We start from the raw sequence: 16,502 nt of genomic DNA, 5'->3' as shown, positions 1-16,502 counted from the left end.
TGTTGGTGTAATGGTAAACCATTTCAGATGTGAGTACCAATTCATAAAAACTAGGTTCATTTATAAATGGTATGCCATTTATTTTAACAAATTAGCTAAACTTTCTTTGTTGAGTATGTTGTTATTGTTGAGGAATGTTTTCTACAAAAATGTTTTTTTTTTTTTTTTTAGTGTGACGTGTGGAATCAAGAGATGCAAGATACTTATCATCGGGCTGGTGACAGCCGAAGGCAATGGTTTAGCGAGAGTGGAAGATTTCATCAACATCCTTGCGACAGATGAAGTTAAGTGATATTGAATAGAGTTTGTCACTTTGACAGCCATTCCCCGCCCCCCATGCTCCCCCCCGCCCCCCCCCCCCCCATGCATTCAGTTCGAACTGTTCCGTCCGCCGGAAAAGATAAGTTACTTGGGCCGTCCGTGCCGTCCGTCCGTCCGTCCGCCCCGTCCGTCGTTTTTTACAGTATTCTTGATGGTTGTTTTATAATTTTGTTCTTTTGCTTGAAAATTTCATTGTTATTGTTTGATAGCTTGTTTGAGATAAATTGTGGTGTTTTGCTTCAAAATTCCATTGTTATTGTTTGATAGTTTGGTTTAAAATTGTTTTGGTGAAGAAATGAAGTATGACATTGAAAGATATTTATCAGTGGATTGATAATAGCTGAAGACAGAGCTACAAGATATAAATGTTCTATCGTTACGAAGGTGACTGACGTCAAATGAAGTTGCATGAAATGAAATGTGTAAGTACTCGTCGTTTTTTAATATTCTTGATAGTTCGTTTTATAATTGAGTGTTGTACATGCAAAGGTTATATGTGTTATTGTCGAGGAATGTTTTTGTACGTAGCTGTCCCGTAAATGTATTTCATTAGCAGTTTGACTGTACGACATCTCTACTTAAATGTCAATGAAGCATTTTTAATGGTCAGTCAACCTTCCTTCTTGATTTTGATAGCTGGCCTTTTAATATTGTTGGTGAAGAGATCGGGTTATCATTCAAAGCTATTTATCAGTGGATTTGTAACAGCTGAAGACACAGCTGAAAGACATACATCTCTGTTATTAGAAAAGATGACTGACGTCAAATGAAGTTGCATGGAATGGAAATGTCTTAAGTAATCGTTTCTCAGTATTCTTGATAGTTCGTTTTATAAGTGTGTGTTTTGCTTGAAAGTTTCATTGTTATTGGTGACTAATGTTTTCTACCTTCTGTTTTTTTTAGTAGTTGACGTGTGCAATCAAGAGATGGAAGGTGTTTGGCATCGGGCTGAGGTCTGACAGCTGAAGGCTTGGTTACGACAGTTTGGACGATTTCATCAACATCACTTGCGACAGATGAAGTTCGATGTACAGTGAATAAAGTGTCACAGAATGTGATGAGCAATTGGGAGTCCTCATGCATTCAGTTCGAATTGACGCCGGAAAGATAAAGAGTTGTCCGTCCGTCCGTTTTCTACCGTAATTGCGAGACGATAGAAGATAGTTACCGCCGTGCTGGTGACAGCTAAACATGTAGCTGTCAAACATAGATTTCTTACGTTAATAGGGTCGAATGGCATGTGTATGCGGGGAGCCGGGGGGGAGATGGATACTCTCTTCCCCTTTCTGTTCTTCAGTTGATGCCACAGATGACGAGATGGAGTGAGATATTTATCATCAAAGTTTGACAGCTTGAAGGCGTAGCTGTCGGACATCAATTTCTTCCTCATTAGCAGAATCCGTTCGACATCTGTACTTGCATGGAATGAACATTTTAGTGGTAAATTACCTCCCTTCTTGATTTTTCATAGTTTGGTTTAAAATTGTTTTTGGTGAAGAAGAATTATAATTGAAAGATATTTATCAGTGGATTGATGTGCTGGTGAGACAGAGCTAAACATGTGCATTTCGATCAAACATAGATTTCTGACGTTTAATAGGGTTAGCACTATATGGCATGTGTAAGTAATCTTTTTCCTCAACAATTTACTCTCTTTCTTGTGTGTTTCTTCACGTTGATGCCACAATGACGAGATGGAATATCATTTATATCATTTGCCATGGGAATCAACTTGGTGCCCAGTCCTCCTTGTGTTAAGTCAAGGTAGCTGAAAAAAGGACAAGTCAAGTTTCTGTCATTAGCAACGCCACCTAGAGACATGTTTGACATCTGTTACTTGCATCGGCTAATGGACGTCAAGCATATGGTCATTTAGTGTGTAAATTACCCGCTGTCCCCTTGCCTGATTTTTGCTACAACAAAGGTTTGGCAAAACCCAGAAAATTGGGTTTGGGTGAAGAATTGAAAAAAATAATTGGAAAGATGATAAAATCAGTGGATTGATAAACACGCTGAAGACAGAGGCTACAACTGACATACATTTCTATCATTACGAGCCTGGCAAAAAATCCATGAATGACGTCAAATGAAGTTGCATGCAATGAAATGTCTAAGGTAATCAAATGTGGAGTAAAATTCTCAACATCAGTTGATACTAGTTCGTTTTTAAAATGTGTGTTTTACTGCAAATTTAATTATATAATGTTGTTTCTGTTGAAAGTTTTTAGCAAATATTTTTTATGACGTTGTTTAAATTTTGCCAAATGGTTTAAATCAACTTAAAAGAAAACCAGGTCCTCCTGAATGTGTTAAGGTCAAAGGTTGATAAAAAAAGGAAAAAGAAAAAAATGATTTGTTTTATTATAATAAACGAACGCTAGATGAGCACATTTGAAAATGTGGGTTTGTTTTATCGTTGTCATCGGTTACTGGATAGTCCAAACGCTATGGTCATTCTGAACCATTCTGTTTTTCCAGATGGAAAACCCGTCCGTCCCACGAATAGGCTACTTCATTTTACTAAACAGAGGTTAAATTTTAGCAAGGGGATCGATATTGTTATTTGCTCTTGCCAACATGGCAGGATAGCACCAAACCATGGCGCTTTGTTGAACCAGTCTGGTCACCGTGGTCGGTGCAACAAGGGGTTTAAAGAAATAACCACTGAGCCTTGCGGGGGCACTCACCTCAGGGTTTGGAAGCCGTCGCTATCTGGATTAAAAATCCCATGCCGGGTCGTATGGCATCCGAACCCAGTACCTACCAGCCACAAAGGTTGACGAGTGTTTATGTTGTTTGTAAATGGTAAACATTTCAGATGTTGAGTACCAATTCATAAAACTATGTTCATTTATAAATGGTATGCGCATTTATAATTGAAGACATTAAGCTAAACTTATTCTTTGTTGAGTAATGTTGTTATTGTTGAGGAATGATTTTCTACAAATTTTTTTTTTTTTTTCAGTTGACGTGTGGAATCAAGAGCTGCAAGATACTTATCATCGGGCTGGTGACAGCCGAAGGCATGGTTACGAGAGTTGGAAGAAGATTTCATCAACATCCTTGCGACAGATGAAGTTAAAGTGATATTGAATAGAGTTTGTCACTTTGACAGCATCCCCCCCCATTCCCCCCCATTCCCCCCCCATTCCCCCCCCCCCATGCATTCAGTTCGAACTGTTTCCGCCGGAAAAGATAGTACTTGGGCCTCCGTCCGTCCGTCCATAGGGCCGTTGCCGCCCGTCCGTCGTTTTACAGAGTATTCTTGATGTTTTTGTTTTATAATTTTGTTCGTTTGCTTGAAAATTTTTCATTGTTATTGTTTGATAGCTTGTTTTTATAATTGTGTGTTTTGCTGTCAAAATTCCATTGTTATTGTTTTGATAGTTGGGTTGAAAATTGTTTTGGTGCAGAATTGAATTCTAAGTGGGGGGAAAGATTATTATCGATGGTGGGATTGAGTAACAACTGGAAGACAGAGTGGCAAGATATTAGAATTTCTATCGTTACGAAGGTGCCTGCCCGTTCAAATGGAGTTTGCATTGGAAGATGAAGTGTGTAAGTAACTCGTTTTTTAATAGTCTTGATAGTTTCGTTTTATAATTTGAGGTTTTTTTACTGCAAAGTTATATTGTTATTGTCGAGGAAATGTTTTGTGCGTATCTGTCACGTAAATTGTATTTCCTTAAGCAGTTTGAGATTACGAGCGAATCTGCCTACCTGAAAAATGCAATGCATGCATTTTAATGTCCACATAACCTTCCTTCTTGGATTTTTGATAGCTGGCCTTGTTAATATGTTGGGGAAGAGAGTCGAGGGTGATCATATCAAAGCTATTTTTTCGTTGATTGGTAACAGCTGAAGACGCCGACCTGAAAGAACATACATCCTCTCCGTTATTAGCAAGATGACTGACGTCAGAATGAAGTTGCATGGAATGGGAAATTCGTTAGGAATCGTTTCTCAGTATTCCTTGATAGTTCGTTTTATGAATTGTGTGTGTTGCTTGAAAGTTTCATTGTTATTGGTGGCTATGTTGGCTCACCTTCGTTTTTTGGGTTTAGTTGAGCGTGTGCATTCAAGGAGAGTGGAACGGTGTTTTGGCACACGGGCCTGGGTGCCAGCCTGAAGGCGTGGTTAGACGACCAGTTTGGGACGAATTTCATCACATCCTGCGGACCGATGAGAAGTTTCGATGTACGTTAGTGCATAAGAAAGTTTTGAGGAGGTGTCACATAAATGTAGAACAGCAAATTTTTTCCTCATGCGTTTCAGTGTCGGAGATTGTTCCGCGAGGGTAAAGATAAAGATTGTCCCGTCGCCAGCCGTTTCTAACCCGTAATTGCGGAGAGATTAGAGATATACGCTCGTCCGAACGTGCGTGGTGACAGCTAAACAGTAGCTGTCAAAACATAGGTATCTTACGTTAAGAGGTATAGACTTATGGCATGTGAGTATCTTTCCCCAGCAAGTTTACGCTCTTTCTTTGTGTTGCTGCAGTGGATGGCACAATGACGAGATGGAAGACATTTATCATCATCGGGCTGGTGAACAGCTTGCCGGCGTCAGCCTCTTGTCGGAGCATCAAGTTCTGTCGATAGCAGTATTGACATGTTTGGACATCTGTACTTGCCTGGATGAGAATGGAAGCCATTTTAGTATGAACTTACCTCCCGTTCTTGCTTGTTCCTAGTTTGGTTTAAAAATTGTTTTGGTGAAGAATTGAATTATAATTGAAGATATTTTATCAGTGGAATGAATTAACAGCTGAGAGACAGAAGTGTAACACGGACATACATTTCTATCATTACGAAGGTGACTGAACTTCAAATGAAGTTGCATGCAATTAAATGTCTAATTAATCCGTTGTCCTCAACAATCCTTGATAGTTCGTTTTTCATAATTGATGTGTTTTAGCTGCAAACGTATATATTAACTCAACAACGAAAGTTTAGGCAATATCCTTTTAGAGTCGACTAAATTTGCCATGGTGAATCAACTTAAAAGGAGAAAACAGGTCCTCCATGTTGTGTTAAGTCGCAGAAGTTGAGAAAAAAAGAAAAGAAAAAAAAGCTGTTTTGTTTTATTTAACAACGCGCACTAGAGCACATTGAGTGTTTTTTTTTTATCTCGTCATGGCTATCTGGACGTCAAACTGAATGGTCTGCCTGCACACTGTTTTTCGAAGAGGAGAAGCCGCTGCTCGGCCACACATAGGCTACTCATTTACGACAGGCGAGCAAGGGATCTGTTATTTGCGCTTCCCAACAGCAGGGATAGCAGAGAAACCGTGGGCCTTGTGTTGCACAAGTCACTGGTATCAACTGGTCGTGATGCAAGTGGTGATACAGCTACACACTGAGCCTTGCGGGGCAGCTCACTTCAGGGGTTAGGAGTCGCTATCTGGATTAAAAATCCCCATGCCTCGACTGGCATCCCGAACCGAAGTACCTACCAGCCACGCAGGAGTGATGCGTTTTTTATGTTTGTTTTAAATGGTAAACATTCCAGATGTGAGCTACCAATTCATAAAATAGGTTCAGTTTATAAATGGTATGCCACATTTATTTTAACATTAGCTAAACAGTTCTTTGTTGAGTATGTTGTTATTGTTGAGGAATTGTTTTCTACAAAATGTTTTTTTTTTTTTCGGTGCCGTGTGGAATCAGAGAGGCAAAGATACTTATACAGTCGGGCTGGTGACAGCCGAATGGCAATGGTTATGAGAGTTGGAAATTCATCAACATCCTTGCGACAGAGTGAAGTTAGAAAGTTGATATGGAATAGAGTTTGGTCACTTTGGGAACAGCCGTTACGCCCCCAAGTTACCCCCATTCATTCCCCCCCCCATGCCTTCAGTTCGAAAGGTTCGCCGGAAAAGTAAGTTATTGCCTACCTCCGTGGCGTCAAGTCCTGTACCGTCCGTGCCGTTCCGTGCGTTGAATACAGTATTCTTGATGGTTTTGTTTTATAATTTTGTTCTTTTGCTTGAAAATTCATGTTATTGTTTGAAGCTTGTTTTATAATTGTGTGTTTGGCTTCAGAAATTCCATTGTTATTGTTTGAGAGTTTGGTTAAAAGATGTCTTGGTGAAGAGATTGAAGTTAGAATTGAAAGAGTATTTATTTTTTTCAAAGGATTGAGTAAACAGCTGAAGACAGAGCTAACAAGAATATAAATTTCGTATCAGTTACGGAGGTGAATGACGAAAATGAAGTTGCACTGAAAATGAAATGCTGTAAGTTACTCTTTGTTTAACTATTCTTGATAGTTTCGTTTTATCGTGGAAGTGTTTTTACTGCGAAAGGTTATATTGTTATTGGTCGAGGAATGTTGTTGTAGCGGTAGCTGTCACGTAAATGTATTTCATTAGCATTTTGACTTACAGACATCTCTTAACTTAAATGGAAAAATGAGAGCATTTTAATGGTCAGTAAACTGCCGTCTTGAAATGTTTTAATACGCGAGGCCTTTAATATTGTTGGTGAAGAGATCGGTTAGCATTCAAAAGTATTCTCAGGGAATTTTGTAACAAGCTGAAGACACAGCTGCGAAGACATACATCTCTGTTTATAGCAAAGATGACTGACGTTCAAAGGATAGTTGCATGGAATGAAATTGTCTTAAGTAGATCGATTTCTCAGTATTTCTGATTAGTTCGTTTTATAATTGGGTGTTTTGCTTGAAAGTTTCATTGTTATTGGGTGGACGTAAGTTTTCTACCGTCGGTTTTTTTTAGTTGACGTGTGCAATCAAGAGATGGAAGGTTTTGGGCATCGGGCTTGGTGACAGCTGAAGGGCCTGGTTACGACAGATGGACGATTTCAATCAACCTCCTTGCGACAGATGAATTTTGCGATGTAGCAGTTAGTTGAATAACGTTTGTCACATGTAAAGGGGACAGGACAAATTTTTCCTCATGCATTCGGATTCGAATTGTTCGAGCGAGGGAAAAAGATAAATCGTTGGTCGTCCGCACGATTCCTACTACCGTAATTGCGGAGAGAATAGGAAGAAGTTACCGCCGTGCGTGTGACAGCTAAACCTGTAGCTGTCAAACATAGATTTCTTACGTTAAGGTAGACTTATGGCATGTGTATGTATCTTTTTACGTCAACGAAAATTTACTCTTCTATCTTTCGGTTCTGTCAGTTGATGCCACCAGGACGAGATGGATAAGAGCAGTTTATCCTCATTGCGGAGCTGGTGACAGCTTGAAGGCGTAGCTTGTCGGACAAAGCAGTCTCATGTCATTCAGCAGTATGACTTTTGCCATGTGTACTAGCTATGGAACTGAAAGCATGTTTAGTGTGTTGAAACTTACCTCCCTTCGTTATTTATTCATAGTTTGGTGTAAAATTAGTTATTTGGAGGAACGAATTGAATTAAAGTTGAAGAGATAATTTATCAGTGGATTGATCAGCAGCTGAAGGACAGAGCTACACGGACCTACATTTCTATCAGTACGAAGGGTTTTGGACCTGGGACGTCAAGTGACGTTCGACGTGATGACACAGGAAATGTTCAGAGGAATCGTTAGTGCCTCAGAACATCCTTGATAGTTCGTTTTATAGATTGTGTGTTTTTAACTGGCCAACGTAGTATCTACTCAACAACGCAAGTTTTTAGGCAAATATCTTTTAGTGACGTCTACCATTTGCCAGGACTTGATCGAACTTAAAAGAAAACCAGGTCCTCCTGTTGTGTTCAGTCAAAGTTGATGACAAAAAGAAGAAAAGAAAAAAAGAGTTTGTTTTATTTAACAACGCCACGCTAGAGCACATTGATTGGGTGTTTTTTTTACTCGTCATCGGCTACTGGAACGGTCAGAACAGAGATGGGCATTTGACGCGGTTTGTTTCAGAGGAAAACCGCTGTAGACACATAGGCTGCTCATTTACGAGAAGGCAGTCAAGGTCTTCTGTATTTGCGCATTCCACAGTCAGTATGCGCACAAAACCAGTGGCATTTGTTGGAACCAAGTCCATGTATCCCGTGGTCGGTGAAGGTGGTTTACCCCTAACCAATGAGTCCTTGCGGAGGCACTTCATAAGGGGTTAGGAGTCGCGATCTATGGGTTAAAAATCCCATCCCATGCCGACTGGGCCATGCGGAAAAGCCAGAAGTACCTAGACCAGCCACAAAGGTTGGATGAGTTTTTATGTTGTTTTGTAACTGTAAAACAGGTTCAGAATGTGAAGTACCAATTCATAAAACTAGGTTCATTATAACTGGTATGCCATTTCTTTAACATTAGCTAAACCTTTCTTTGTTGAGTATGGTGTTTATGGTTGAGGAATGTTTTTCTACAATGTTTTTTTTTTTGTTTTTTTTTTAGTTGACGTGTGGAATCAAGAGATGCAAGCTACTTATCATCGGGCTGGTGACAGCCGAAGGCATGGTTATGAGAGTTGGAAGATTTCATCAGACATCCTTGCGACAGATGAAGTTGAGTGATAGTTGAATAGAGTTTGTCCACATTTGACAGCCATTCCCCCCCATCCCCCCCCCCACCAGTCCCCCCCCCCCATGCATTCAGTTCGACCTGTTCCGCCGGAAAAGATAAGTACTTGGGCCTCCGTCCGTCCGTCCGTCCGTTCTTCCGTCCGGTTGTTTTACAGTATTCTCTATGGTTTGTTTTAAAATTTTGTTTCTTTTGCTTGACAATTTCATTGTTTATTGTTGTTGTTAGCTTGTGGTATAATTGTGGTTGTTTGCTTCAAAAAATTCCATTGTTATTGTTTGATAGTTGAGTTTAAAAATTGTTTTGGTGAAAGAATTGAACTTTAATTGAAAGATCTTATATCAGTGGATTAGATACAGCTAGCTGAAGACGGGCTACAAGATATAAATTTTCTATCGTTACGAAGGTGACTGACGTCCAAATGACGTTGCGCATGAAATGCAAATGTGTAATTACTCGATTTTTTAATATTCTTGATAGTTCGTTTATAATTGAGTTGTTTATACTAGGCAGAAGATCTATGTTATTGTCGAGAAAGTTTTGTAAGTAGCTGTCACCGTAAATGTCTTTCATAGCAGTGTGACCTGCAGACCGATCGAGTTACATGCAATGAGCATTTAAGATGGTCAGTAACCTTCGACTTCTGCTGATTTTTGAATAGCTGGCCTTAGAATATGCTGGTGAAGAGCTCGGTTATGCATTCAAGCATATTTATCATGGTTTGTAACAGATGAAGGACACAGCTGAAAGACATACGCTCTCTGTTATTAGCAAAGATGAGTAGGAACGTGAAGACGTTGCATGGATGAAATGTCTTAGAGTAAATCGTTTCTCAGCATTTCTTGATAGTTCGGTTTATATTTTGTGGGTTTTGCGTGGACGTTTCATTGGTATTGGTGATGAATGTGTTTGTACACCTCTGTTTTTTTTGAGTTGACGTGTGCAAGTCAGAAGGAGATGGAAGGTGTTGGGCATCGGCCTGGTGACTCTGAACGGCTTGGTTACCACAGAGGACGATTTCATCGACATCAGTGACACGTTTACGTTCATGTAGCAGTTTATTGAAATAATAGTTTTGTCACATAAAATTTGACAGCAAATTTGTTCCTCGTGCCTTCAGTTCGAGTGTTCCGGACCGAGGAAATGTAGAAAGATAGTTGTCCTTCACGGTCGTGATTACTAGACCGTGTAATTCGCGAGGAGTAGAAGAAAGTTGTAGTTACTGCGCGTGGCGTGGACCAACGTCTTAAATAGACAGTGTGAGCTGGCAAACATAGATTTCCTTACGTTAATAGTTTAGACTTATGGAATGTGTATGTATGCTTTTCCTCAAACCATTTACGCTCGTTCTGTTCTGTTCTTCATTTGACTGCCACCATGACGAGATGGAAGAACGTTCTATCCTCATCGGGCTGTGTGACAGCTTGTTTAGGAGGTAGGCACTGTCGACATTCAATTTCTGTCAGTAGCATTATGACTTGTTGACGCAATTTCGATGTACTTGCAGTGGAATGAAGCATATTTAGTGGTAGAAATTACCTCACCTCTTGATTGGTTCATAGGTTTGGGTTTTAAACATTGTTTTGGTTGTACGAATGAGAATTATAGCGTTTGAAAGATAGATATCAGTGAGAGATGATTAGCAGGACTGCAGCCAGAGCGACGAGCGACATACATTTCTATCATTACGGCAAGTGACTAGACGTCAGATGAAGTTGCGATGCAATGAAATGTCTACGTAATCTTTTTCCTCAACATCCTTGATAGGTTTCGGTTTTCTAATTGTGTGTTTGTACTGCGAAGCGGATATAGAGACTTCAACAACAACGAAGTTTGTAGCAAAATATCTTTTATGGCGTCTAGAAAAGTTGCCATGGTTGAATCAACTTAAACAAGAAGCAGGTCCTCCTGTGGTGTTAAGTCAGAGGTTTGATGAAAAAGGAAAAAAAGAAAAAAATTATTTTTTAGTTTACAACGCCACCTAGAGCACCATTGCTGTTTTTTTGTTTTATTCTTGTCATCGTCTACTGGACGCGTCCAACATATGGTCCACTTCTGACACTGTTTTTCAGAGGGAACCCGCGTTCGCCACGACTAGGCTACTGCATTTAAGAACGCAGACAAGGGATTCCGCTTATTTGCGGTTACCCACAAGCCGAGGATTAGCACAAACCATGGCCTTTGTTGACCCATCCATGGATCACTGGTTCTGTGCCAGGGTTGACAACCTACACACGGCAGTCCTTGGCAGGGCACTTCACTCAGGTTTAGGAGTCGCTATCTGGAGTAAAACTCCCAATGCCTCGACTGGCCTCCGAAACGCGAAGGACCTACCAGGCAAGAAAAGGTTGAGGAATTGTTATGTTTGTTGTACGATGGTAACCAGTTCAGAGGGGAGTGTACACAATGCCATAAAACGAGGTGTTCATTTATAAATGGTATGCCATTTCTTTTAAAACATTAGCTAAAGACGTTTCTGTGTTGAGTAGGTTGGTATTGTTGAGGAATGGTTTTCTTACAAAATGTTGATTTGTTTGTGTTTTAGTTGACCGTGGGAAATCAAGTGATGCAAGATACTTAGTCATCGGGGGCTGGTTGACAGGCGAAGGCATGGTTACGAAAGTTGGAGAGATTCATCAACATCCTTGCGTACGAGATGAAGTTAAGTGATATTTGAATCGAGTTTTGTCACGTTGACAGCCATTCCCCCCATTTCCCGCCCCCCACCGACGGACCGAACCGACCCATTCCCACCATATCATTTCAGTCGAACTGTTCCCGCCGGGAAAAAGATAAGTACTTGGGCCTATTGCCGTCCGTCCGTCCGTCCGTCCGTACCGTTCTCCGTCGTTTTACAGTATTGAGCTTGAATGGTTTGTTTTATACTTTTGTTCTTTTGCTTGAAGATTTCAGAGGTATTGTTTTATACTTTTTTTTAAATTGGTGTGTTTGCTTTAAAATTCCATTGTTATGGGTTTGCTAGTTTGGTTTAAAAAATTGTTTGGTTGAAGATTAAAGTACATTGAAAGATATTATACATTGGATTGAGACACAGCGTGAAGGACAGGGGCCTACAAGATATAAATTTCGTAACTCGTTACGAAGGGGAATGACGTCAAAGTGAAGTATGCCCATGAAATGAAATTTGTAATTAACCTACCTCTCGTTTTTTAATATTCTTGAGGAGTTCGTTTTTTGAATTGAGTGATGTTGTACTGCCAAAGTTATATATTATTGTCAGAGAGGACTGTGTAGTACGTAGCTGTCACGTAAAATGTAATTTGCACTTACGCAGCGCACGTTTGACTTACGAGCATGTCGACTTAAAATGCATGAAGCATTTTTAATGGTCCAGTAACCCTTCCTTCTTGAGTTTTTGATTAGCTGGGCCTCACTAATAAATTGTTGGTGAAGAGATTCGTTTATCATTCACAGCGATTTCTCACGCATTGATTTGTAAGCACGCTGAATACACAGGACCTGGAGAAGACCAGACAGATCTCTGTTATTAGCAAATAGGACTGACGTCCAAAAAATGAAGTTGCATGGAATGAAATGTACGTAAGTAATAGCGTTTCTCAGGTATTCTTTCTAGTTCGTTTTATAATTGTGTGTGTTTATGCTTGAAAGTTTCATTGTTCTTGGTGACTAAGTGGTTGCTACCTTCGGGTTTTTTAAGTTGACGTGTGCAAATCAAGAGATGGGAAGGGGATTTGGCATCGGGTCTGCGTGACCAGCTGAAGGCGTGGTGACGACAGAGTGAATGGACGATTCATCAACATCCTTGCGACGGATGAAGTTCTATGTATCAGTTATGAATAAAGTTTGTCACATAAATGTGACAGCAAATTTTTTCCTCATGTGCTGCAGTGCGAATTGTTGCTCGCGGAAAGATAAATAGGTGTCCGTCCGTCACTAATATTACTAACCGGTAATTGGGAGAGCTAGAAGATTAGTTAACCGCCGGTGCTGGTGAACAGCTAAACAATGTAGCGTGTCAAACATAGATTTCTTACGTTAATAGGGAGGACACTATGGCATGTTGTATATGGTCTTTTCCTCACCAATTTACCTCTCTTTCTTGATGTTCTACAGGGTCGATGCCCACACTGACTAGGTGGAAGCAGACATTTTAATGCATCCTCGGGACTGGTGACCAGCTGAAGGCCTTAGCTGTCGCGAGCAAGCATTTTCGGTCCTTCGGCAGTAATGACGTTTGGGAGTCTGGACTTGCATGGGATGAGCATTTTATTTGGGAAATTAACATCTCCCTTCGTGATTTTTCATAGTTATGGTTTAAAAATGTTATGGTGAAGAATTGAATTATTTGTGAACGATCGTATCAGTGGATTGTATTAACAGGCATGAAGACAGAGCTACACGAACCTACGTATGCTATCAATTACGAAGGTGACGACGTCAAATGAAGTTGCAGGGCAATGACATGTCTACGTCAAGCTTTTCTTCCTACAAAGATCTTGATAGTATCGTTTTAGTAATTGTGTGTTGTACTGCGAAGTGTAATTATACTCAAACAACGAAACGTTGAGCCAATATCTTGTAGGACCGTCTAAATTTGCCATGGTAGGAAGTCAACTTAGAAGAAAACCACAGGTCCTCCTTGTGTGTTAAGTACAAAGGTTGATGAAAGAAGAAGAGAAAAAGAACAAAGTTGTTGTTTTTATTTAACAAACGCCACCTAGAGCACACAGGGGTTGATTGTGGGGGTTTTTATCTCGGTCAATCCGTCGACTGGACGTCCACCTGAGTGTCATTCTGAGCACTGTATTGCAGGGCGGAAACCACGCTGTCGCCACATAGCCTACTCATTACTACAGGGCAGCAAGGGATCTTTTATTTGCGCTTCCCCAGGCGCAGGCTAGCACAAACCATGGCCATGGTTTTGAAAAAGTCATGGATCACTGGTCTGTGCAAAGTGTTGTACACCGACCCACTGAGCCTTGCGGTGCAACTCACTCAGGGTAGGAGTCGCTATTCTGGATTTAGAAAATCCCATGCCGCGACTGGCAATCCGGAACCCGAAGTACATTACTCAGCCCAAAGGTTGACTAGTTTAATGTTGTTTGTAATTGGTAAACCTTTCGCAAGTGTGAATACCATTCATAAAACTAGGTTACATTACTAATGGTGATGCCCATATTTTAACATTAGCTAAACTTTCTTTGTTGAGTATGTTTGGGTTATTGTTGAGAATGTTTCTTCCTAACAACAATGTTGTTTTTTGTTTTTTAGTTTGAACGTTTGGAATCAAGAGATGCAAGATACTTATCATCGGGGTAGGGTGACAGCGCGAAGGCATGGTTATGAGAGTTGGAAGATTTCATCAACATCCTTGCGACAGATGCAGTTAAGGGATACTGAATAAGAGTTTGTCACTTGGACAGCCATACCCCCCAATTCCATCCCCCCCCTCCAGATGCACCCATTCCCCCACCATGCATTCAGTTCGAACTGTTCCGCGGAAAAGCTAAAGTCGCTTTTGCCTCCGTCCGTCCGTCCGTCCCTCCGTCCGTCGGATCGTCGTTTTACAGTATTCTTGATGGTTTGTGTTATAATTTTGTCTTCTTTGCTGTGAAAAAGTTCATTGTTATTGTTTGTAGCGCTGTTTTATTAATTGTGTGTTTTTGCTTTCACAATTGCATTGTTATTGTTTGAATAGGGTGGGTTTAAAGTTGTGTTTGGTGAAGGATTGAATTCTAAAATGAAAGATCTTTAGCAGTGGGGGGATTGATAACAGACTGAAGACAGAGCTACAAGGATATAATTTCTAATCGGATACTGAAGGTCTGACTGACGGTCAAATGAAGTTGAATGAATTGAAAAGGTGTAAGGTACTCGTTTTGCTTTTAATATTCTGGATAGTTCGGTGTATCATTGAAGTGTTGTACTGCAAAGGGTATATTGTTAGTGTCCGAGGAATGTTTTGGACGTTAGCTGGTCACGTAAGATGTTTTTCCCCCCATTTTAAAAAAAAAACCAAAAGTGTTTTTTTGTTTTTGGACCTTACGACCTCTCTACGTAAATGCAATTAAGCATTTTAATAATGGCAGAACCGTCCTTCTTGATTTTTGATAGCTGAGCCTTTTATAAATAGTGTTTGGGGGAAGAGAGCGTTCATCATTCCCAATGCGATTTATCAGTGGATTTGTAACGGCTGAAGACCCAGCTGAAACGACATATCTCGTCTGTAATTAGCCAAGATGACCTGCTCCAAATGAAGTTAAGTTGCATGGGAATGGAGATGTGCTTAAGTATTCGTTTCTCAGTATTCTTGATAGTTGTCGTTTAATAATTGTGTGTTTTGCTTGAAAGTTTCATTGTTATTGGTGACTAATGTTCCTACCTTCGGTGTTTTTTATAGTTGACGTGTGAAATAAGAGCTGGAAGAGTGTTGGCCATCGGGCTGGTGACGAGCTGAAGGCTTGGTTACGACAGATGGACGATTTCATCAAACATCCTTGCTACAGATGAACGTTCGTAGTACAGGTAATGATGAAGTTTTTGTCACCTAACATGTGACATCAATGTTTTCCTCATGTAGTCAGTTCGACTTGCTCCACTCGGGAAAGGATAAATCGGTTGTCCGTACCGTCCCTTTTCTACCGTAAATTGCGAGGAAGCTAGAAGATAGTTACAGCCGTGATGGGGACAAGATAAACATGACTAGCTGTCAAACATAGATTTTCTTACGTTAATAGGTCGACTTATGGCCATTGTGTATGTAGCGTTTCACGCAACGCAATTTATCGTCTCTTTCTCTTTCGGTTCTTCAGTTGATGACACCAATGACGAGAGGAAGACATTTATCATCCTCGGGGCTGGTGACAGCTTAGAAGGCGTAGGACGGTCGGAACTTCAATTTCTGTCATTACGCAGATAGACTTTTGACAATCTGTACGTTGCCTGGAAGAAAGCAGTTTAGTGGTAAATTGACTCCCCATTCTTGAGATTTCCATAGTTTGGTTTAAAAATTGGTTTGGTGCAGAATTGAATTAGTAATTGAAAAGATATTTATCCAGTGTATTGATTTAACAGCTTAAGACAGAGCTACACGACATACATTTCTTATCATTAACGAAGGTGACTGACGTCAAATGAGAGTTGTGCATGCAATTAAATGTCTAAGTAAATCGGTTTTGTCAACCTCCGTGATAGTTCGTTTTATAATTGTGTTTTTAGTACGCAAGACGAGATATAGTACTCAAACAACGAAATTTTAGGCAGAATATCGATTTATGACGTCTAAATTTGCCATGGTTTTGAATCAACTTAAAGAAACCCAGGTCCTCCTGTTGTGTTAAGCAAAGGTGGATGAAAAAAAAGAAAAGAACAAAGGTTGTTTTATTTTAACAACGAGCCACATAGAGCACATTGATGGGTGTTTTTTTATCTTGTCCTCGGCTTACTGGACTCAACATAGGCATTCTGACACTGTTTTCAGAGTAACCCGCTTGTCGCCACATAGGCTACTCATTTTACGACAGGCAGCAAGGGATCTTTATTTTGCCTTCCCAAGGCAGGATAGCACCACACATGGCCTTTGTTAGACCCGTCATGGATCACTGGTCGGGGCAAGTGGTTTAGCACCTACCACACTGAGCGTTGCGGGCACTCACTCGGGTTTGGAGTCGCTATCTGGATTAAAATCCCATGAATCGCTGGCACCGAACCCAGTAACTACCAGCCACAAAGGGTT

This window comes from Gigantopelta aegis, chromosome 4, assembly GCF_016097555.1.
Source record: "Gigantopelta aegis isolate Gae_Host chromosome 4, Gae_host_genome, whole genome shotgun sequence".
In the NCBI taxonomy this organism is placed as follows: domain Eukaryota; kingdom Metazoa; phylum Mollusca; class Gastropoda; order Neomphalida; family Peltospiridae; genus Gigantopelta; species Gigantopelta aegis.
Note: the sequence above shows the minus strand (reverse complement) of the source record.